Consider the following 24,215-nt stretch of genomic DNA (forward strand, 5'->3'; position numbering starts at 1 on the left):
CTGGATATATTGACCTGTAGCACCATCAGTAAGGGGGACGTTCTGTTGACTTTTGGCAGCCTTCAGGGACAAAATGCAGGGATGGAAAACTATGTAAAGAGGAAAGGCTCAGTGTAGACTTCAGTGACAAACCATTGACTCAAGGCAAGAGAGAGGAAGGTCAATCCCTCTGACAGGGCTTCAAAAAATAATGCTCAAGGGCAACACCACAGTGTAATATTGTTGTGTGATGCGTAATGTGACAATTAAAAGATAAGCTGTTTGAAGACTGAGCAGCCAAGAAAAATCAAATCGAGAAAGAAAGAAATGATCCAGAACAGCAAAATGTGATGAGCCACGATACAAAAGTGTTCATTGTTTCTTTGTCATCTTGAAAATGCCAATTCTGAAACAGGAGCAAATTTTAAATGAACACCAAGAGCAAGAACTGCCAATCCAAAAACATGTTATTAGAACTTTTTGCTGGCAGCACAAAATATAGCATTGTGTAAGCTTTTAAAGAAAATAGCACTACACTGGATCATAGGCTAAACTAATATTGTATTGTATCCTCTGGTGATAACCTCTTTTGTGCTTGAATTTTGAAACTCCTGCAAGTAGCTTCTCAAGGTAACATTTTGTCCTCTGAACTGCTGAAATAAATGGCCATCCCATCCAACCAAAATATTGTTTAATCATTCCCTATTTTTTGCATTAATGCCCTGAAGAATGCCAGAAGAAACTTTCATATTATCTCCATGCTTCTCTGTTCTCAGTAGATGTCTTTAAGAAAAAACTGCCTGTTGCTGCCAACCCCCAGCCTAATCACTCTGTGTGTATGGATGGGCAGCCTTTAGGTAGATTTTTAATTTTTGGAGTTTATACCTTATTCCTGCACTGGTTAGAGCATATGCTAGGGGAGGTTATGGATTTCCTCATTAAACTAGTCCATAAGCTCAATATTTCTGCATATCCTAATTGTTATTAATATCTGACCGGTGACGTTGTAAAATGATATGCTGTGTATAATTTCCCTCCCTTCTTTTAAATAGCAACATTTCTATTTGTACATATTGTGGAAACTTGGGCGCAATTATTTATGAAGTTGGGATTGGGTTGAAGAAGGAAGTAGGACACTCATGTTTTAGGAATGTTGAAAAGCCAAATTGTGATTTGGACCTTATGGTGAAAGTGCCTTCTTATCTGTAGGTAGAGCATGGTTTGTACAGAGGATGGAGCGTTATCCATCAGATTTGCAACAACAGATTCATTGACTAAGGTGCCAGAAATGCAAAGAAGAAATATGTCTGAAAGGGCGGCTGAGCATGCTTTAAAAAAATGAATCACACTTGAGGGGTATAAGCCCCGTTTGAGTGTGGCTTTCTTCTGCAAAGCGGGTGTTTTCTTCCAACAGCCTTCTAACAGATGACCATAATAATCATTTAATGCTATTTTATACAATGCTCAGCTCCTTTATTTTTTATTTTTATCTACAAGTCATCTGCCAGTGGACTACTCTGTTACTGACTTGGAGGAGGGATTCTTTCCATGCTTGTGCGCCACTCGTGCAATTTTCTTGTGACCATGCTTTAAGAAGTGCCAGGATTTGAGTCCTAATTCTGTAGACAGCATTTCAGTCACATATGTGCTTTTCTTACTGTCATTCGAGAGCTCTTTTGTGCTAGCTGTTAAGCCCTTCATAAACGTGATTACAGTTTACAGAATTTTGATGCTTAGCTTATATATAAATATACATATATATATATTTGTAAAAAGCAAATATATTTCTAGATTAAAAAAGAAAGAAGAGAGGAAAGAAGCTAGGCCAGTGACAAGCTGGGAGAATAGGAAGCATAATGGTCTTGTAACTCTAAAGCCCTTTTTTGCTTCCAAATGGAAATCCCCTTCCTATTGCACACAATAAGCCCCGCGGAGCTCCTGTTTTGGGGCGAGCACACCGAGCTGCTCGCTGGGGCCGTGCCATGGCGCAGGTGTGACAGCTGGTGCTGGCACGGGGGCTCTGCCACCGGTCCCAGGGGGGAGCCTGAGGCCAGCCCAGCTCGCCCCGCTTCCATCCTCTGCGCCTGGCGCTTCTCCCCTGGCATCTCTGCGTAAACGTGCTCAATTGGGCAATAAAGAGGGTGGTGAGGGAGGGTCTGGGAGGGATGCTGAGTGCCTGGCGTGTTTCCTTTTGGTATGTGCCTGGGTGCCTATGAGCACAGCGCTTTGAGGAAGCAAAGAAAACTCATACTGATGTTTCTCTCTTTAATACATAAAAAGCTGGGTTATAGACACAAATCAAAGTTGTAATGGCCTTTGCAAAGGTGGCCTGGCAAAGAAGCCTAATAGAGATAGAAACTACCCATGCAGCTGTAATTATTATTATTATTATTTCTGATTGGCACTACCCAGGTACTGCAATGTCTGGCAGAGCTAATCTTTCTGTATAGCTGACCAATAGAAATATGTGTCACCCTGAGCCATTTAGACCCAAATGAGAAAACAAAACAAAACAAAACACCACCCTTTGAAGTTAAAATCATTCTTCAAAGGAGAGCGTTAAGAATTATGTATAGCCTCAAGCCAGTCTTGCTGCTTTCTCAGACTCAGAGAGCACAGGCTGGGGCAGTTTGCCTGGCACAGTAATGGAAAATGATGTTGTGAGTGTTGGGAGTGTCTGTTTCCAGCAGGAGGAGGACACAATTCTGACGGCATAGGGTTTTGCTACCTCCACAAATACTTAAGTTTATTTTGAGGGTGAGAATTAAGTAAGTAAGTGATATTCTCCTCCTCTCTCCCCCACCTCCATGCCACCCCCAAGAAAAAAAAAAAAAAGATGAGGAGGCTGTTTGAAGGAGCAGGGGCCTTAGGTGTGACCGTACAGTATGCTGGGAACACCAAGGACTGATTTGATGAATGTTAATTCTTCCTCTCAAAGCCTGAAGGTTGTACACAAGGGCATAAGAATATATTGACTGGCTGGGAATGAACGCGGGGTTTAGGGAGTTTGAGGTGCTTTGTGACACGTCATGCTTGGAAAAATGAGCCATCCAAGGAAACGGTTTGCCTGCCCTGATGTGCCAAGGAACTTTATATATTGGCAACAGTGATGGAGTGAGAGTACAGCAAAAGCTAAGCCTTGCAAAAGACTTGCATTTTCATGAGACATAAGCAAAAGATAGCCAACACTTTAAGCAGAAATGCAGGCTGCAGAAACTCTGCTCAATTCGTGAGCCTAAGGAGAATGCTAGGGTATGTATGGTAACACACATGTACCAATATACAAGTCAAGAATGGTTAAAACCCACTCAAATACTTAACAGACCAAAAAGGAAGCTAAAGAAGATGTAAAAGGTTGCTACTAGTAGTTTGCTGTCAAAAGCTGCTTGGATTCTGTTCTAAGGTTGGGATCTTCTAATGCCCACTGGAGGGGTTTAACTTTGCTCCTGTCCCAACTGGTTATTACTTTTTTTTTTTTTTTTTTTCCTTTTTAAATCCCACCCTATCTATATTTGAGGAGGTGCTGGTTGAAGTCAGCACAAAAACTTTTGGAAACAATAATACTGGATGAATTTGTGTATAGGAAGTGGTGTATTTGTGGAGAAAATGCGGGAATCTGAGGAACAGTGCAACTCTTTTGGGTACTAATGTGTGAGCCACTTGCTGGGTATAAGCTTTCCTGTACATAGATATTTTTTTTTAACTGGGTAGCCTGAGGAATCTGGAGCAAAGGCACTGCGCAGCGTTACACAGAGAAGCACTGACACAGCTTCTGATCTCCCAGGGAACTGTCATCACAGATCACAAGGAGTGGTCTTCTGTGCACATCGCACCTTGCTTCCTTCACAAACATTTAACAGAGATGGTTTTCAAAAACAGAGCTTCCTATTATCATTTTCCCCTAGAAAGATTAGAATTTCATCTGCTGGGGCCCTTATCCTTTAGACAGGGGCTTTCAAATCTAAACTTTTAGTTCTGATATCCACAGGTTTGAGAACTGTTTCCACATGATGATGACTTGGGTTGCTGTCTCCTCATGTTACAAATCTTCCCCATCTCCTCAGCACTTTAATCATTTAAGGGTAAAGAATTTTTTGCTAGCTTCTACCTGCTAAGCAATGAATTATCCTCGATACGTTTAGACTGTCTTTGATCTCATTCCCTGGAACTGGTCTTTCTTTCCTGGTCAGGAGTAGATTAACATCTGTTTAAGCTTAGCCAGGACTGAAAGGTGGCCAATGACTCTGTTGGGGCAGCTTTATAATACCTGCTTGCGAAGGCAAATCTGCTGAAATATCTGATTCTGATGTACAGAAAGAAGGTCGATATTCTGACATTCTTCCTGGGCCAAGCCTATGTCTGACTCCAAGAATTAGCAGCTTTGTTTGCTATAGCACTAAATTAGCCCACATAAAAATAAAGCCAACTCACCAGCATTTGAGCACGTAAAGATTTTGAACATGGATGGGAAATAAGCTGTAAACTTGTGCATACCTGAGGAATGGATGAGTTCCCTTCTGTGCAGACTGCTCTTTTTGGGGATTGCTGCTGATTTTTGACAGTGCTGTCTGAGGAGGTGAGGGGTTCTTGTGAGGGTGGCAGATCCATTCTCTGAGCAACAGGCAAAGCAAGTCACCTGGGAGAGCAGCTTTTTTTTTCTCAAATAATGGATTCCTGTAAAAGCTGACAAGGTGAGAGCAGAAGTCAGAGCACCTGCAGGATCTGCGTGAAGGGCAAGATGCAGGGATGGGGGTAGGTGTGGTAGCAATGGATGTGATTTTTGCAGTTGTCTGTTATTTTGTTGAGGGAACGGTATACATTCATTGAAGCAGAGAAGAACAGAGAAAGAAAATACTGCAGGTGTTAAAGCATAGGAAAAGCATAAATGGAAAAAAAAAACATAAACAAAGCTTAACTGCTAGCGTCAGAAAACCTCCAAATTATGACTTCAGTTTTCAGCACCGTTTCATAGACCCTTTCTTAGTGCTGTTTCAGCTATCCAACCTCTTCATTTCCTCATGGACTGGCTGAATGCAGCAGTTACCATGATCGTGTTCCTGATGCTTTTATTTGGACTCCCTTCCTTTGTGATGCTGATCCTGTAGCGTTTCTGCCTCTGACTTAAACAACAGGGAATCTGATCTCTGATTTGTTCCCTGTTGGGCAAAGGCTTCTATATTTGAATCATGCTTCAACATAAAACCAATTAAAAGAAAAAAAAAAAAAGATGGGTGTTAGCATCTCTCCTGCTATAATGCATATGAAATAGAATTGGACACCACAACAGGGTGCGCATGTCCCCTTCTGTAATGGTATTGTAGCGCCAGTAGGATGTGAGAAATGTGGAGGCATTCTGGGCCACAACAGATGAAAACTTGATATTAGAGGTTAAATCCCTAAATGTTTATTATCTATTCCATTCTACACTATAAAAAACTTAACCCCACTCAGGAAGCAAAGCACATGCACAAAGTTGCAATTTAAAAGTTGATATTTTGAAAGATAATGTTTTTGGCATTTTTTTTTCTAATACAAGAATCAATATTCCTTTCATTAAATAATATGCTGCTGCTTCTTTTTTTTTTTTTTTTTTTTTTTTTTTTTTCTTTTTAAGAACAACACAACACATTACTTTTCTGAATACAGAGGTAATCAAAATTCAGTCAAGTGGGATGACTCTGAGTTCTGACATCAAAGGGCAATACGTTTGATTGATATCAGTCAGATGGCAATATTGTTTGAAGAAATATAGTCAGAAGACTGGCAATTTAAAGGCTGTAAAAAGTTACTGGAGATGTGAGTGCAGTGTTCCATACTGATTTCCCATGTACAGGACTGTGTATTAGAGAATTGGCAGTAACACGGCAATCTTGTCTCTCAGACACACGCATCGTCTGAAAGGACAGAGAGGAAGAAAATCAAGCTCCTACTTTACAGACAAGATAGTCAGTGGGGCATTAAAGATACAATAGTAAATAATTCCTTCGTTGTTGTGCTCCTTGCAGCACACGACTGGGGTTTGCATTTTGCTTGCCATATACAGAGCACATAATACTACTGAACATTAATAAGCAACAAATAACTTTTTCTTCTTTGTCATAGGTTTGTTTGTAGAATTGTATCGATTCAACTGTCTGCATAGAGAGAACAACAACTCTGTTGTCTTTCTGACAAATACCAGACATTAGCTATATAGATACAGTTGGTTTTACTCTATTTCCCTGTCTTGTCTTTTTTGTCTTTGTTTCTTAATACAAATAACGGAATAATGTCCTTTTACTGTAAATGGTTCCTTTGCTGAATATGCCACACAGTCATTACTCTCTGCAGGGCTAAAAACAATGCAAAAAGCTACCTACAGGATTAGAACACTGCCAGCAAAGCCAAGTGAAAAGAAATTACAATTACTAGAAAACATTTTCCAGTGCTGGCAAAATGTACCAAAATTGCATCAAAATGATTATCAAAAAAAAATTAGTTGTGCAATAAAACATTGTGATAAAAAGTTGTCAGAATAGCCATAGAATATTGCAAGAACTTAATGTTGAGGAAAAAGACTATACGGCATCAAATAAAGGCTAGATTCCATTTGTTGTATAACTAAGCGCTAACTCAGAATATACCGGTCTGGGAGGCAGAAGCAAAGATACTGTTGACTTTCACTTACCGAGGTTGTTGTTAGAATAAAGTATAATACTACTATTGCTAGTAGAGAAATGCCTAGAAATTCTGGCTTTCAACTTGGACATCACTATGCCAGGCATTGCCCAAATATGAGGTAAAGGGTGGCCTAATTCCAACCCCAAATTTAAAATGTTTTGAAGATGGATGTAGTCGAGCCAGCACAGGTTCACCATGGTCTCAGCATGGGTGGTTTCTTTCTTTTTTCATTTTAAGGGAAGTAAATCAAAGCAATTTTAAGGAAAGGTAGCTAGAGATATTTATGGGCTGCTGCCACCTGAGCATGAGGAACAGTTAGACTGAAAGCACTATATCTTCAGAAATGTAGCAAGTGTAAGACAGGGAGTCTTAAAAAAATCAGTTCCATATTTTTACTGATCAGCTTTTTAATTTTCATTTATTTATTTATGTATTTTTGTATCATGAAAGGTGAGATCAGGCTCAGTGTCAAAAGGCTGCTAATTTACAGAATCACCAAATCACAGACCCACTGAGACTGGAAAGGATGGCTGGAGACCATCCAGTCCCACCACCTGCTCAAAGCAGGGCCAGCTACAGCAGGTCCCTCTGGACCACGGCCAGTGTGGTATTGAATATCTCCAAGGATGGAGATTTCACTATTTCTCTGGTCAACCGTGTTCCTGTGTGTAATACCACCATTAAAAATAATGATAATAAATGTATATATTATTATCATTTCTGTTTAAGTGAAAATCCTTTTGTGTCAGCTTGTGCCTGTTGCCTCCCAGGCTTTCACTGGGCACCACTGAGGAGTCGGGCTCTGCTGTCTGCTCCCTCCCGTCAGATATTTTTTAGATCCCGGTAAGATCCTCCCGAGCCTCCCCTGCTCGAGGCTGAACGCCCCCAGCGCTCTCAGCCTGCCCTCGTCCCAGTCCCTCGATCACCTCAGTGCCCTTTGCAGGACTCTCTCCGGTAAGGCCACGTCCCTGTGGTGGGGAGCCCGGCTCTGGGCGCAGCGCTCCGGGTGTCTGACCAGTGCTGGGCCGTGGGGAGGGATCACCTCCCTCGGCCTGCTGGCGACGCTGGGCCTGATGCAGCCCAGGGCACTGCTGGCCTTTGCTGCGAGGACACGCTGCTGGCTGGTGGTCAGCTTGTCCTCCCCAGGGCCTTTTCTGCAAAGCTGCTGGCCAGACGGTTGGCCCCTGCCTGTGCTGGTGCAGGACCTTGCATTCAGAGTATCACCAGGTGTGCACCTCATAAAGACACCTCTTCAAAATATGACACCTCTGTTAAAACTCTCTTTTTAGGATCTTTTGTTAGTCCCTCAGAAATACTGGTTTGTGCCCACAGTTTTTTTGTTTTGTTTTTGCTTTTTACACGCATATTTGATTGTTTGGTTTTTAGTTAGAATGGAAATATGAACTGCTTTGCATTTTCAGTCCCATCTCAAAACAAGTTATTTTTTTTGTTCATATTTTTGAGATTCAAAGAAATCTATGTTGGTTTCATGAAACAACTTTGTTGGGCCCATTGTTCTTTGCGTCCCAGTGAGTACTGTAAGCAGAAGAGAAATCTTGCGTAAATTGAGATATTCTGCAATATTTCTGTGTTTTTTGAGGAGGGAAGTTGAAGGTAATTTATGAGGAGAAGAAAGCCCAAGCATTTATCCGTTGTACTTAAAGCTGGAGTCATACTCTGACTCAAATCTCTGACGTCTTTGAAATTCAACTTCAGTAAGCTGACATACCGCCGGATCTATGGGATTGAGCCTGTGAGAACTGAAAAGTATGGGGCAGTCATCTATATTTTGAGAGGATTTGGTTAATTTTTCCACAGAAACACTGTGGAAAAATCTGGATGTTCTGCTCCTATTGCCATATTATTCCTTCCTGGGGAAGAGAAAGGAGAAGAGGCGGTTCAGTGGAAAGCTGCACACCAAGGGTGGTTTCCACTCCTCTTTCTAAGCCACTTTACCCTTTCCCTCAATTTCCTTGCCCAAGGCCTGCAGAGGGGGGATGTCACTTTGAATATCAGCGTCTGTCCTTGTGGCACGTCCAGAAGCTCAGACATGAGATAGTTGAATTTGGATGGAGAGGAGAGTCTCTGGGTGCTGAGGTGAACAGTTGTGACCTGCCATTCGTCTCTGGTTTACTCCGAATACAAAAAGGATCAGAATAACTCCCTGTAGCTCCCTGGTTCTCAGGCCAGGCACTAATCCACTCCCACTGAGCAATTTACATCTTTACACTCTAAGTACGTGTCACTTTGTATAAAAAGGCTCATTGCAGCAAAGCTGTCAGTAGAACAAAAATAACAGTCACAAACAGCAAAAAACTTTTAAGGCTGGTTGCCGATCATAGAGTATGTTGTTGCTGTCTAAGAAAAGATAATCTTTCTGGTAGGCAGCTTTACCATTTCTAGCTCTTTAATATTAAGTTGTATAATCTTGTGCCACTCCTGTAATTTAGAGATATTTTCATAAGTGACTGGAAACATTAGCTTGGATTTTCAGTCAGGCAAAATGACTGGCATCAGCGTGAAAAGAGATTTCTTAAGATGTTAAAGCCCGAAATGTATGAGGACTGTAGCACTGTATACCTGATTAGCGGTCTGTCTTTCAGTTCCAATTAAGTGCTAGTACAGCTGTTAACCCAGAGTTCGTTCGTTTGTTCGTTTGTTCGTTCCTTTCTTTCTTTCAAAAAAAAAAAAAAAAAAAGAGTTTGGAAACTCCTTTGGATATCTCAACATAGTTTTGTTGCCAACAAGCTGGGGGATGTAGGCTGACATGCATCCTGTTTCTAATAGCACACACACTGTTTCTTTATTTAGAGCCTCTTTACCAGTATCAATTAAACCCCAGTTAAATTTGACACATCTTAACCTTGCGTTGGATCCAATTCATTGCTACAGCAGAACCCATATGGCACTGAGACAGTTGCAGGCATCAATTCATTGCTTATGTAGAGTTACTGGCTAAATGCCAAGCAGTAATCACTGCTTTTTGTTAATAGACATGTTTGCTTTTGCAGTCGTTTCTATACACAGTGCTCTAGATTAATTAGAATAGAATCTGTCATCCATCTAAGAAACAACCAGAAATCTTTTCTTTTTCTTTTTCTTTTTCTTTTTCTTTTTCTTTTTCTTTTTCTTCTTTTTCTTTTTCTTTTTTTCCTTTTTTTTTTTTTTTTTTTTAATTTTCCTTCTCAGATTTAAAGAGAAATGAGTACTGGCAAGCAAAGGTGGGGGGGAGAGTTAATTTACTTATTCTAGAATAAGCTATTTTGTATATTGAATACACATGTATCAGTTATTTTACTTAAATAAAAAGAATGGGGGAAAATTACTGGTAATCTCAAACACACACACAACTTGAGGCAGTAATTGCAGAAAGACTAATAGTTGTTTTTAAGCTGAAGTTTTAGAAAGAGCAAGAAAACTACTGTTAAGGAAGTGACAATTATATGTGTTTTTCTGCAATTAAATGACACTTTTCTTTGCCTAAAGAGAAGTCAAATTCAAATTATGGAAATGCATGTGGAGGTGGACTTGCAGAATCATGTAAAAATCTCTGAAACAGAATAGTGAAGATTCCTTTTACTGGTACCTGCTTACAATATGAAACCACATCAGCTCTAGAAGGCAGGTATGTAAAAAAAAAAAAAAAAAAAAAAAAAAAGGAAGAAAAAAGTCTGTGTGTATATATATACATATACATGTATATAGTATTACTGGCATTGCATTTTAGAGAAATTTTAACTTGTGATTATATAGTTTTGTCTTCCCATCTTCACCTTGATACCTGAAAAATTAACACAGCTGAGAGAAATCATGGATATGGAAGTCTTCTAGTTAGATCGTCAGCATTTTAAGATTACGTTACATTACACCCAGATCTGTTGTTGTGGTGGATACATACGTAGTTGTATACGCATGCCTGGAATGAACTCAAGAATATTGCACAGCAGTGAAATAGCAGAACGGTTTTAAGCTGCTGCACTACGCAATAGAAATGTTGTAAACTTTTTCTCTACAGATCCTTTTCCTGGTGTCCACCATCATCAAAGTAATATAAGAGACCATTTTGTGCATGATATTTAATCAGTTGTGTAGATTTATGGTCTATACATAAAGACGTTTCTGTGGTGCTCTCTTCAGGCTAACTATTCATGTTTGAATGCATTTGCAAAAAGCAATTTTGGTAACCTGATTTAGAAGTAAAGCTCTCTGGTCCTTGGTTCGTTCTTCTACTCACAAATATGTCACACAGAACCAGGCTAAAAATTCACTGGGGTTTTCCTTTTGATCCATTAGGGTATGGATGGTGTCTCCCTGTCCTGGTTATTAGTATTGCTCCTGAAGGACCTCAGACTATTGCTAGTCACACTACTTGCTTGCTTGAATGTTTCTTGCTATCACTTTGCAGTGACACAATGTTAGAAGAGACAGACTTAAAAATATTTTGCATTCAGGGATTAATGGTAATCTCTTTTTTTGTTTGTTTGTTTGTTTTAAGTAGCCATGCTACTTATAAGCTTTGAACTATTTGTTTTCTGAAGTGATTTAATGTGAGTTATACCTTATCAGAGGTAACCTTGTCACCTTTACCTCTTCTTCAATGCTCCTGATTTATGCTCTGTATATGCTACATAGGAAAACACCTGTGTGTGTACGTGTGTATGTATAAACACAACTATATAGTTCCTCTTTGGGTGAAAGAACAGTAAAAATACCTACGTCTTCTGGAAGTTATAATCGATTTCAAAACTTTTTCCTAATGTTGAGCTAATGTTTTAGTATTCCAGTGCTGTTGGTCCATTGTTCGGAAGTACAGCTTTATCAGCAGAATGTGTGGCAGATGGTTTACATTTGCATTAGCCTTCTGGAAAAGGAATCAGCTCCCACCAACATAAGCTTCAGCTTTTCTTTTCAAAATTTACAACAAATTTGTCAGAATGGCATTTTTAGAGGAAAAAAAAAACAATCCTACTATCTTTGCGTTCCCTTTTTGAAGAGGAAAAATTAGTCCTGCTCTAATGCCCTCATCTGCACATATATCTTCCATCCCCTCCCCCAGTGTTTGTTAAAATGATTTAAGTATTTCATTATGCAAAATGACTTTTATAAAAAGACCTTCCTTTTTGCCCCACAGTCATTCTTAATTTCGTTTGTCACTTGTTATAGAGTGGAGTTATGTGAAGCTAGGATATATTATTTGTTCTAGTCTGTATTGGATAATTTATTACATTAAGAAACCAATAATTTTCAAATATAATCAGATTTAAGTTTTTAATAAGATTCATCCTCCCATTCACACTTGCTTAATTTAAGGATATTAAATCTGCTCAGGAATGAGCTGCCTCTCAAAGCCTCGTGTGCCTATTAAAGGATTTTATTCCTGATGTGTTAATAGGATTTAATTATATTAGACCTATAGTCCAGAGACACACTGCAATTGTGAAACTTGATAAACCAGACAAATACATGTTAAAAGAGTGATGGCCATCTCCTTAAAAACAAACAAACAAAAAGCCCCCAAGGTGTTAATATTTTAATCTGCTATGTCACTATGCATCTCCATTATGCTAAAATTTTAAATCTTGAAAGTTTAACATAAAAATACTTTTTTTTTTTTTTTTCCTAAAAAAAAATCAAGGTTGATGCAAAAATTAATAAGGCTTTTTAGAGATCACTGTTTATTTTTTATTTTTGATTCTGAGATTAATTTAGAAAAACTTAGTTTTTCTCTTAGAGCATCTTCTTGTTGTGCACAGACAGAACTGCAGCAGGTCATTCAGAAGATTCGGTGTATTACACCCTGTCTTGATTTCTTTGTTTCCTGTAGCTAATTAGGTTAATCATGTAGTGGCAGAAACAGAAAACAATGGCTTGGACATTTTACAGAGATGGGGTTAGGGAGAGTGAAAGAAAAGAAAGGTGTAAACTTCTGTAGCCTGTAGATCTTGTCAAGTCCTCCTTCAGCAGCACTGGCACTGATCAGAAATGCTGGCTCTTGTCAGGCTCACGCGAATGCTAAATGCACAGAAGTCAGTGTTTCTGATGGCTGTAGGCAACTCTGAGATGGGGGAAATGACAGCATTTGCATAGAATCACAGGGAAGGAGAAAAAATTAGCAATATGCCATCCGGTTGGACATTTTGCTTCCAAAATTAGATTGACGCGTGTTATGGCACATTTCCACTGGTAATCACAGACACTCAGCATGTATTTCAAGAAGATGTAGGCCCTGAGTTTTTCTCTCACTTGCACAGAGCTAGACTGTAGGCCTCTCAAAACACAATGTAGGCTGCGTTTATTTGGAGAAGCTAAACATGTAAAGTAGGCTTTCGTTTTAAAAAAAGTAACTTTCTGGCACTATTCCTTGCCATGATAGCCTTGGAAATGTAAACTGATATAAACTGTTTTTTGGGTTAGAAAGGAAGTAAGAACTGAGCTCCACTTTGCCCAGCAAGAAGTTGGTGGTGGGGTCCACGAGAAGCCCTGCCGGCTCTCCACAGGCCCTCTCACCCGCCTGGCACCCAGGGAGGCGATGGCTGGGGAGCCGAAGGCCGACCCAGCGCGGGAGGGCAAGGAGCAGGCTGGTGCGGGGCTGTAGCTGCAGGAGGAGCTGTGCGAGCATGGATGTGGGGCCTACACATATGAGAACCCCAGTTGCACCAGTCTGGTGGTGCCAAATAAAGAAGCTTTTTGGAAATGCAATGATTCTGGGGGTGCTGGCTTGTGACTGGAAATACCGAGGACTGGCACTGGTGGGAGTGTGATGGGCAGTGCGCCCGCCGTGGCTGGTGGCTAAGACTACAGGCTTGGCTATCTTGGAAGCACCTGCGGCAGACCTCTGTGCCAGCGGGTTTGGGAGCTGATCACAAGGTCTGTGTCCAAACCTACAGCGAGGGACTGAGGCAAGCTGTACCCCAAGGCTGTGACAGACTTCGGCTTCCCACAGCCAGTGCAAATGCGTTAACACCTATAATGGGTAGTCTAAATGAAGGCCAAAGAACAGGTCTTCTTTTAATACCTAGTATGGGTTCCTAGCTTTTATTTGTGCCTCTGCAATGCTTTGGCTAGCCATACCATTCCTAATTTACACTAGCTATGAATAGTTTTTTTAAGACAACACTGTGGCTTTTGTGTTTATGGTTTGATAAACTCCTGACAGAATTACTCATTCAGGTTTGCTGTCTACTGTTTGAACAGTATTATCGATCGCCTTGTATGTCTGCATTGACATGTATAAAAAGCTGTGTATATTTATTGAAGACAAAAGCAATCCTACTTAAAGATGAGTGGCTGTAAACATGCAACTTGCCACTGCTTATACATAAGTTCCCTTTTTTCTTTGCCTGCAGTACTGTGCGAGAAGGTCTTTCCTAATTTAACTTGAGATTTATAGCTCTGTAGTGTTTTTTTCCAGTTAGGTGCCCATATTTCTTTTCACATGAATCTCCTAGGCATTTAAAGGGGCATTAGCTGCCTTACGTTGCCACCAGACCCAGAAACTGAAATGGTAGCTGCCAGCAGGGATTAACTGAGTGTGCTCTTTTGTTGTATCAGATAACAGGAGCAGGAAAACAGCCCTTCTGCCAGACCTTGGGAGGTAATCACGCAGTTCTGCCTCCACAATGCTCCCCTGGTTTTGTCGCTCTGTTTATAAATTATGGCTGGCTAGGAAATAGGAATTGCATTCCTGGGAAAAATACTGAGATTTTGAAATTTGCTTTCATTTCTCCAATGAAGCCAAAAGGATGACCATCCAGCAGAGCTCATTCTCGCTGGGGTTGTGAGAATTGTCTGGGACACTGAGTCCATTTCGTACAAAGTGCCAGAGAAATGCTCTTGTAGAAGAAGGGTCTGAAACCAAAAATAAGGGTTGTGACCAATGTCAGGGAATTCAAACATAAAAGTTTAATTGCAAAGAGAAACAGGAGAGGTAACAGTAGGAGACTACCTCACGTGGAGTCCCGAAGGAGAACTGATTTACAGATTGAAAAATAATAACAGGGCTGAAAATAATCAATGTTCTTGGACACATACAATGATAGAAATTAGGAGGCTTTCTCATTAGAGATAAGGATCAGAATATTTTCTGGGGAGAGGTAGATCACTGTGCACACTGAAGTATAAAAGTGGGATGAATTTCATAGCACCAAGTGCAAGGTGCAGTGGAGGCCTGGTAATGAGAAGAGAGAACTCCAGGGACTCTTGTGCTGAGATATTATAACCCAGGAGGAAAGGCATCTTCAGCTGAGAGGGAAAAAAGAAAATGGACACCCCCCCCAAACAAACAAACAAACAAACAACAATAACAAAACCAAATAATCCTCCTATCCTTGCAAAATATAGTATGGCTGGTGGAATTTGTTACCAAACATTGCTGTTTTTAATACACTTTTGAGTTTATTCTGCATATCTTTTATGTGCACTGATGCTCCCCTCTAGTTTCTCATATGCATGGTTTGGTGGGGAGCAGGATGAATTTACACTTGTGATGCCATTGTTATTCCCATGACCTGTATCTTACACATTTTACATCCTGTATTGGTACTGTCAAGATCATCTCACCTGTCTCTCATCTTTTCAGTGCCACCTTTCAATTTGCTTGTCAGCCTTCTGCATGTCTCTGTCTCTTTCCAAGTCTCTTTATTTTGATTTTTGAGTAGGAGAGGAAATTCACATTTCAGCTATGTTCCTCTACACCTTTTCTTGCCCTTTCCTGCACCTATCCAGCCTACCTGGTGTGTTTCCTATATGGTGCCCTCTTTCATAATAGGTTCTTTGTTTCTTTTTTTCTTTTCCACCTTTTCCAGGGCTTTTCCTTGAGTAACTTCAGCTGCTGTTTGGAGCCCTTTCTACCTTTTTCCTCAAAGTGTTTACCATCTGTGCTTTGTTTGGAGTGTTTGGTGGGGCGTTTGGCGGAGGTAGGAGCAGTGACCAGCCCTGCATCCACCCGCAGGCACCTGCTCAGGGCTGAGCTGCTGTTGCTGTTTCTGCCTCCTCCTCACGCCGTGTTTGTCACTGGTGAGTCTGTGTCTTTTGCAGTTGCTCCTGAATTCTCCTCCTTACTTCTCCTTTTCTTGCAGGCTTAAATTGGGGCCGTGGAAAAGGTCACATTAATAACAGAAGTATTAATTTCTGTGTGACCAGAATAGTTCACTTCAGTGCTACCAGGCACTGTTTCGTCTTGCTTGTGTGGTTCATGAACTACATGCTAATTTTCTTTATATTTAATTACCTTAGAATGTCTCCTGTGCTTCAGGGTACAAGCCATCTTCTGACTAATTAGGGCTTTTTCCTGAATAGGCTGATCCTTATAAGTCTGTGAAGGGTTTCTTGCACTAGCCTTTGAAGCATGTGGTAGCTGGCCTCTGTCAGCAGTGGAGGGTTTGCTGGACAGTCTGCTCCCCAAGCTCTTCTGTTAATAAATCCATGAATTTACACAAAGTTAGTAATAAGTGTAGCTGGTTGAGCTGGCTTGGATCAAATCTTTGGCATGCAGATGTACTGGAGTGCATATTGGGTGAGCTATTGTGATTAAAAGAAAATAAATATATTTTATCTTAAAGACCCATTCTTTTAGTGATAATTCTGCACTACGGGTTAACTCCTCCTGACCTTTGTCAGGTGAGTCCCCCTTGCAGTTATGCAAAAACTCTGCAGGCACCCTCTGCACTGCATGGTCAGTGATTAAATCGGGGCATGCTGCACATGAAAAGCACCACAACAATGAGAAATATTATTACTGATCATGTATATATCAGTATACACAAGCACAAATGTATTGTGTTTCAACTGCAAAATGATCATCTTAAATAGCTAATGCTTTTCAGCCTGATTTCTGAGCAAAGTGAGACGTTACGTGATCACTTTGTCTGCCTGTTGTATCCCTGCCCCATCCCTGCAACTCCTGGACCTGTTGGGCCCAGTCTGTGTCAATCTGCTTTGACTGACGGTGGGGGTTTCAAAGACATTGTGTCCTTACGCATTTAGATAGGGCATCTGGAAACCCTCCCACCACAGCAGTGCTGTGCTAAACCAGGCTGGAAGCAGAGTGCTGGCAGATGCTCACCTTGGGAGCAGATGTGTGCAAGAACGAGGTTTCACTGATTCTGTTGCTCACTGAACAATTTAGAGGATTTTAACAAAACCTTCAGCTTTTGATTTAGGAATAGATACTGTGCCCTCTGCTCTCTGTTAAGTATCTGAAATGCTGAGATCATGCGAAGAGCTGAGTCATGATTAACATTTGCTCAAAAGCTAAGCTTTTCTTCTTTCCTTTATAGTTCTTTTATTTATTTATTTATTTATTTATTTATTCAATAAACAGAACCAAACACTGTTAAAGTCACCATTTCACAAAGAATAAGAGCCCTTTAATGCAGGAAACAGTTTATAGTGAAACGACAGAAAGCATCCTCCCCATGCAGGGCTCCCCTTCAGGACAGGTAATGCCGGCTTCCCCAGCTGGCGGCCGCTTTCTACCAGGAACGCAATCTCCAACGCGTTTGTACAGAAACACAACCAACTCGTTTTCTGAAGTTGGGTCATGTCCAAGCATATGAGATTCTTCAAGCATGAAATTCCACTTGACCCTATTAAGGCTTTCTCAGCATCAGATACGTACACTGCAGAGTGGATAATGTTCATAACTCATTTCACATTACCCCTGGGTAGTGCCAGTGGAGAAATCCTGTCTAGTCTAATGCAATCAGAGCTGTGAATATGAGGAAATTGAAACATCTGGCCAGGCTTCTCTGCTGTGCCCCAGGAGGTGCGACATGAGAGATTCAGGTCGGAAAGCTGGGGGACAAAGGCGTCTCCCCGAGGACCTGTGCGTGCACAGGACTGATGTCCCAGCGAGGTCACCCCCGGCACCAGAGTGCATTGGCCAGGCAGGTCAGCTCAGCTAATTCCTTATGCTACTGGAGTTCAGAGGTGCAACTGCAGTTCCTGCATGCTTGTCAGAGTGAGCCTGAGAGCAGGCGATTGGAGCGCACATAACCGCTCCGCTGCGTGGTGGAGCTCTGTCTGGGCTGGCTGCATGAAGTCGGGGACCCCCTCAGCCGGTACAGGGTATGGAGGGGGAAGGCCGCCTGCCGGGCTGGGTGCTCGTGCTGCGGCAGACCCAAGGGCAGGGGCTCCCTCTCTGCTCCCTGCGTCAGCCAGGGCTGGGTAGGATCAGAGCCATGCCTTGGGTCACAGAATCACCCCTCAACTGCATGTCCCTCCCGTCTCCATGTATAGTTAAGATCAGCTTAAAAGAGAGATGATTTCTTTCTCTCTCTTTTAGGAGAGATGGTATAATCTCCATAATAATCTGGCAAATTTATTCTTTCAGTTTTATTTTTTTAATTTGTATTTTTTGCAATGGTATTTTTGCCTACACTGGACAATTCTGCTCATATTCTTGTGGATTTTATCCTTTATGTTTATAAACATTTTAGCTTCTTCATTTAAAATTGCCATATGCAAAATTCAGGGTATTATTCTTCCATTTCTGTTTTTCTTAAAACACAAAACATTGCTCTGTTAGAGCAACACAAACATTAAATCCTAGAGCAGTCTGTTATTTCCTCCTCCAGAATTAGTTATTTTTGCCAGAATTTCAGCTGTTGTGGTAGAAACAGTTCCTTCTGAGACTGCTGAGACTTACTCGTGTGCCTTGAAAAGGAGGGGAGAGAGAAGAGGGCATGGTGACATCAGACTTCAGCTTTTAAAACCAATAAAATTTTTATCAGGTGTCTTCTAAACTGATGCTCTAGCATGGATTGATGAATAGATATTTCTAGTCTTACATTTTCTAGCTCAGTGAATTTCAGTACAGAGGAGAACACAAACGGTCTCACACAAGAATCAGGATGGACAGAAAGGAAATGATTTGTAAAACTGTCCCCACCTCCAGGTTTCTAGGAATAAAGCCTTTGTTGTTATTGTTCAGCAGAAGTGGCAGTAGCTTACCTGGATGTGATGGCTTGGCTATATTTCCTTAATTAAAGCAGTTATTATTATTATTATTATTATTATTTTCAGGAAGTGCCAGCATGCCTGAGATATGTGTTTGGAAGGTATAAAATACAGCTTTCCCAAGGATGCTTTTCTGAGGAATGTTTATAACCTGCTCTCCAGGTATACTTCCCTTCTCAAGACATGCTATTTTTTTTTTCTGTTATCACTGGCCATTCACCAAGATGATTGATAACAACGTAAAAACAAATAGTTATTTAACCATTTTTTTTTTTTTTTTTTTTTAAAAAAAGCCTTTCCAACAAAGCCTTGAAGAATTTCTCACTTTGTATGAGCAGGGATAGGATTTTGCCAGGCCATCAGAGCCAGAAATAATCTGCTTCCCTCCGTGCTGGAAGGACATAGCGATAGCTCTTGGGGCAGGATGTGTGTGTTTGTCTGCTCAAAGCTTCAGATATGGGCCAAGCTGACACCGCTTGAAGGTTACCCTCAGGTAACATCCAGGACCATACTTGATGATTTTTGGGCTCAGTCCTACTCTCTTTGGGCAACAAAATTATGCTCCCCTTCCTTGCTCGACACTCATTGCTCAGCCAAGATGGGAAGGATTCAGACTCTGATTTAAGCACATGCATGAATCCATCATCCTCAAACACTTTGCTGCATCACTATCCTGAAAATGGATACTTAGAGCTCCCTTGTCAAAAATGATGAGACAAGCTGGGAACTTCCCAGGGCATCAGGAACATGTGAAATGCAGGATCATCAGTGGGGCACTTTCTAGAACAAGGGACATTCCACTTTATCGTCTCCGCACCTCTTGCAGGGTTTCTCTTCCTTCTCTCCCCTTAAATTAGCTAGCTGGAGCCTAGTGACCTCCACATATTGTCCAGAAAGTTTCTTTCATTTTTATCTAAAACTTCCAGGGTTGACATTGTATCATTCAAACTCTCTTACAGAACTACCAAGTCAAGTACCCTTTGGAAGGCTACGTATATTACCCTCCTCAGTGAAACTTGTATTTTTCTTAAGAAAGGGAACACCTGTTTGAAAAGATCTATTTTTTTTCCCATAAAACCATGTTTTCTGATGTGACATCACATTTCATCATTTCTTTTAGCTGCATCCTGCATCAGCTGCTTCATTATTTTCCCCTGGATTGATGTCGGGCTGAGAAGTCTATAATTACCCAGGTCATCTCATTTATCCCTGTTAAATATTGACGCTAAATATTTAATATTAAACACTGATACTAATGGCTGAAATGCAGAATTTATGAATGTACCTGGTTCGTGGCCCTAGAGCAGGCCGGGCAGGCTCGCAGCCCTCCCTGCAGCCTGCAGCAAAGAGCCAGGGACCCGTGTGGGGAAAAGTCTGGGGCTCAAAAGGGAAGCTGGCTCCCGTGTAAACCCCCTCAGTCCCTGTTAACCATTCTGCACACACACTGGCTTTTTGTTTTGACAGGGACTGAAAACTCTTTAGGAGTCATAACAACAGTGTCATTATTCCCAGATGAATCCATGGCTGTCTGTAGCGTTTCATGGTTTCAGGCACTTCTAGTGAAATTTGGAGCAGAAGGCAGATTCCCTTCTGATCGGTGTCCCTGTGTGATAAATGTAGGGCTATTCATCAGCGGTGTTAGGAGACAGTTCATGAGTGAAGCAGCTGTAGTTACATCTATTTGGGAAGTGAAATCAGGTCCCATAGGTATCTATGTGTGGATGAAAAATAGCCAAGGGGTTTGTTGTAAGGTTTCTCCTTTCACATTTCCAGGTGTGTGCGTGTGAAGTGTCTGGCATCACCAAACAGGTGTTCTTCACTTCCCTGCCCTGTTTTTATTAGTATGTTTTTACTCTGATTGCTCTTTCGGTGGCTATCCTGCCTGTTAGCCCAATTAAGGCAGTACTGAATCAGAAGGTCTGTCATCACCAGGTTGACCTATATCAGCCGGTTGTATTACTTTAATTTCTTCACATGACCTCTTGCTCTTGCATGACAGCCTTCTAGTATGTGGATGTTTTGTAGTGGAAAGGTGCTGAGAGAGGAAGAAAAAATTGCCACTCACCTAGAATGTGAATCATAAAGAGCTTTCCTAGAGCTGTCGGTTCTTAATTTCCTGTGCTGGGTCTGTTAGCAGCATTTCTGGTGAAAAGCCAATATGATGTGTTGCAGTTTCAAAACAAATGCCTCTTTATCCAGTAAGGTTATGTGTTCTTTCAGCTTTCCAAGCAATTCTACTAGGAAAGAAAAGAAAATCAAATGCCATTCTTCTCTTCTTTTTTGCTTTCATATTATTTTCCTCACTGTTGGAAGCAGAAAAAAAGCTTAAAAAATCTTAACGCTTACAAAATAATAATAGTAATAGTACTGTATAGAGATATCTTGCCTGTAAATCAGTGGTGACAGTCAACTTGGAGTCCCAGGGAAAAAAACGTGCAAATGGCTTTATTGAAAATCAATGTGCATTTGTAAGTGAGGATTGTTTTTTAAATCCTTTGTGTTCATTGCTGGTTTTATAGTGATGACACTTGCAGTGAATGCTGCACCTTTGTTTCCAAGAGTTAGTCTGAAAGTGCTAGAGCAGGCAGCTGAATTTCTTCCCCTATTTTCTTTTTCCACCTGCACAAACTGGCATTGTGCTTGAGTAAAAGGAACCTGCCTGACAAATGCCTTTGTAGATGACAATATTGCATAAAGTACAGGCATGGCAGACAAAGCCCAGCAGGACGTCATTCACTGGGCAAGGCTGGCAACCACCTCCCTGTGCCCCGTGGCGCATTGCACTAGCAGAGGACTTAGCATAAAGCAGGAAAGCGAGAAGAAAGCCTGGTGCCTGAGCTGCTGAGACACTTGCTCTATTTCCACACATGTGACGCTTCTCACGTGGTGGTGGCAGCAAGTTTTCCAGCAGCGCTTGAAGCCATTGCTGTCTCTGGTTGTTTTTTTGCAAAAAGAGAACAATATGCTCGTGCCTCAGCTGGCCTGGTGAGATCTGGCATAGCTGAAATGGACGTCAAAGGATTTGTGCTAAAACGCAGTATGAGGTGGGAGAGTCGAGATGTTGGCATTTGAGCTCTGCTCTGATCCTGTTGCAGAGAAAACAGCTTCCCACCCAGGGGTGGTAAGAAGCAGGTGGAGGTGGCAGTCCTACTAAACTGCTGCAGCTGTGTGCTCAGGGGCACCCAGCACAGCCCTGGTGGCACCAGCTGTCAGAGGAGTAGTTCAGGGATGGCACGGCTGAGTAGGTTTGTAGAGGCTCTGGGCATTTCTGGTGGTGCAGCTCCTAAGGCTGGATCTTCTAAGGAAAAGTAGGTCACTCATTGCTTCCAATTTAGTTTTGTATTTGTGGATTTCAGCTGTTTATTGGACAATGATTGTCCAGTAATTTCCACTTTGTTCTGCGGTGGTTTCTGTTGTCTTCTAACCAAAATCTTGCCTGTCCCAGGGTCAAAGTAGAACCGATCTGTTACTGTGCTGTTCAAACCTGATGATCTGACTTTCAATTTTGGATAATATATTGCTTCAGCTTTCCATTCTTACCTGTCCAAAACTATTTTTTTTCCTGCTTTTCAGTGACATTTCCATGAACCATAACTATTTTATTTTTAGTTTATGCAATCTGGTGGACTTTCAAGGTTTTTTTTCCTCAGTCAAGATCTCTGCTGTATAGTTATTCCACTGACATGTACGTTATAAACTTCAGTTTTCCTGTGCCTGTCTATTGGCTTCATATGTATGGGTGCAAATGCTAAATTACAGAACTGCTGTGATCAGGCTGTGTGCTCTGTGCAGTTGCCAACTGAGCCAGGCTAAGGAGCACTTCTGGAAACTGAGTAATAGAAATTGAGGAAAAAACATTTCATCTAGGGAGTGTGGTAATAGTCTGTCAAGAAAAAGGAACGATTCAACCTTTCTAAAAGATAGGAAAACGCTGTCCATCTTAAGACTGCAGACTAAAACAGAGAGCGCTGCGCTTATTTGATTTTTGCCTGATTGTCTAAGTAGCCTCTCATATATGCCATAAATCTACTTCCTTTATACTTCAATGTTTTTGCACATGTATAATATAACTTTATCTGTTTTTCATCTAGTCTTACTCTGTGTTAAAAGTATAATTGAATACAAACCTGTAAACTAAGTTAAAACACCTGTTTCACCATCTGAATTACACTACGATGTATTAGTCCTAGGTAATATTTTTCCCGTTTTCTTTCATGTTAGTACATTTATACGTTATGTATTGTGCACAGAAAGGCTTTCTTGGGTTGTGACCTACTGATCTGATAAAATAAGGCAAAAAAGTAAAGCAAAATGTTTAATTAAATTGACTTGTCTTACCCTCAGTCATTTTATCTGAGTAATTTCACATATAAAATGGTAGCTTTCTGTGGGCACAGTGAAATTTCTCCAGAATTTCTGAGAAGAAAGGTAAAAAAAAACCTAGTACATGAAACATAAAATACATTCTCAAAACAGGCTATTGTTAATTACATTCCATGTTCTACATGGTGACTGAAAAGTGTATCATCTGCTGCTTAAAGAAAAGATTTTGGAACTGCATTCTTTAGCTTCAGCAATAGCTCTATCAGCAAAGGAAATCTCTTTGAAAAGATAAGGGAATGAGAGAAAAAACAAAAATATATATAATCCTTAAAATGATATGTTGGAATAGCATTCTAGCTGCTTAAAAATATATGATTTCTAATAAAGGAAAAAATCAGAAAAAGTTTTCATGCTCTACAGTCAAAGATATCACAGCTCATTAGCACCTCTTCTCAAAGAGGAATGAATTAAGGAAGGCAGACTTGTTTACCAAAGTGATGGACGTGGTATAAAAATACAGGGAAGAGGAAACCTACCAAAACACAGTGAATGTGACCTACATTGGCTTTCAGGACATACAAAGAAGGTGGAAAGCTTCACGTAATATGACTTTAGCATGCGTGTATGTTTGTAAATATATTGTTTCTGTACTGGAATGAAATGGTGCTAAGGATTCAGCTGATGGTACTGTAGCTACCACTTCATCAAACAGAGAAACTTTCAAAAGCTCCTTTGTGGCTGAGATATTGAGTCCCATCTGATAAGTGGCAGGACTTCGGATATATCTGTTCTGCATGATGCAATTACTTACGCTAGCTGTAAATTAGGTAGATAAAATACCCAATCTTGACTGCAACAGATGAGATGGGGGAAAAAAAAAAAAAAAAAAAGACATGGAAAGCTACTTCATCCTGCTGGGCAAACAAAATGGTGCTTCTTTTATGAGTCAGCTGTTCTCTAGATATACCTGTAGCCTCCTAAACCACCTAGTACTTCTGAAAGTTTTTCCACTACGCTCATCAGTCATTTTATATGCTTTATAAAGCTACGCGATGGCTGTTTAATTATGCAAAGTGAAGGTATAATTAAATTTCACTGGAACTATAGGGATTTGAATATGATGAAATAAAATGGGTTTAGTTTTACAGGCTCAGTGAGCCACAGAGGAATTGCAAAGCCTTTTGATTTTCTTTTTTCATATCTATAATTCTCTCCAGGGGAATGGTGAGTTTGGGCCCAAGGTGGCTCTCTGTCTTTATGACAGACAGTGTAGATGTAAACTCATGAAAGCTGTA

General features: G+C 40.8%; 1 protein-coding gene across 9 annotated transcripts in view; it reads left to right on the plus strand.

Annotated features, from left to right (window-relative positions):
- Positions 1-10,147: 10,147 nt before the first annotated feature.
- The window catches only part of LOC118170933, a 183,764-nt gene continuing 169,696 nt past the window's right edge, over positions 10,148-24,215 (plus strand). For 5 of the 9 annotated variants that reach the window (XR_004752949.1, XR_004752941.1, XR_004752943.1 and 2 more), the window contains exon 1: positions 21,832-21,905. The gene's annotated coding sequence lies outside the window, so the exon portion shown is untranslated. Of the gene's footprint in view, positions 10,265-21,831; positions 21,906-24,215 lie in introns of those variants that run through there. The other 4 variants (XR_004752942.1, XM_035333564.1, XR_004752946.1 and 1 more) reach the window with 4 other exon arrangements.

Source organism: Oxyura jamaicensis, chromosome 8 (assembly GCF_011077185.1).
Source record: "Oxyura jamaicensis isolate SHBP4307 breed ruddy duck chromosome 8, BPBGC_Ojam_1.0, whole genome shotgun sequence".
In the NCBI taxonomy this organism is placed as follows: domain Eukaryota; kingdom Metazoa; phylum Chordata; class Aves; order Anseriformes; family Anatidae; genus Oxyura; species Oxyura jamaicensis.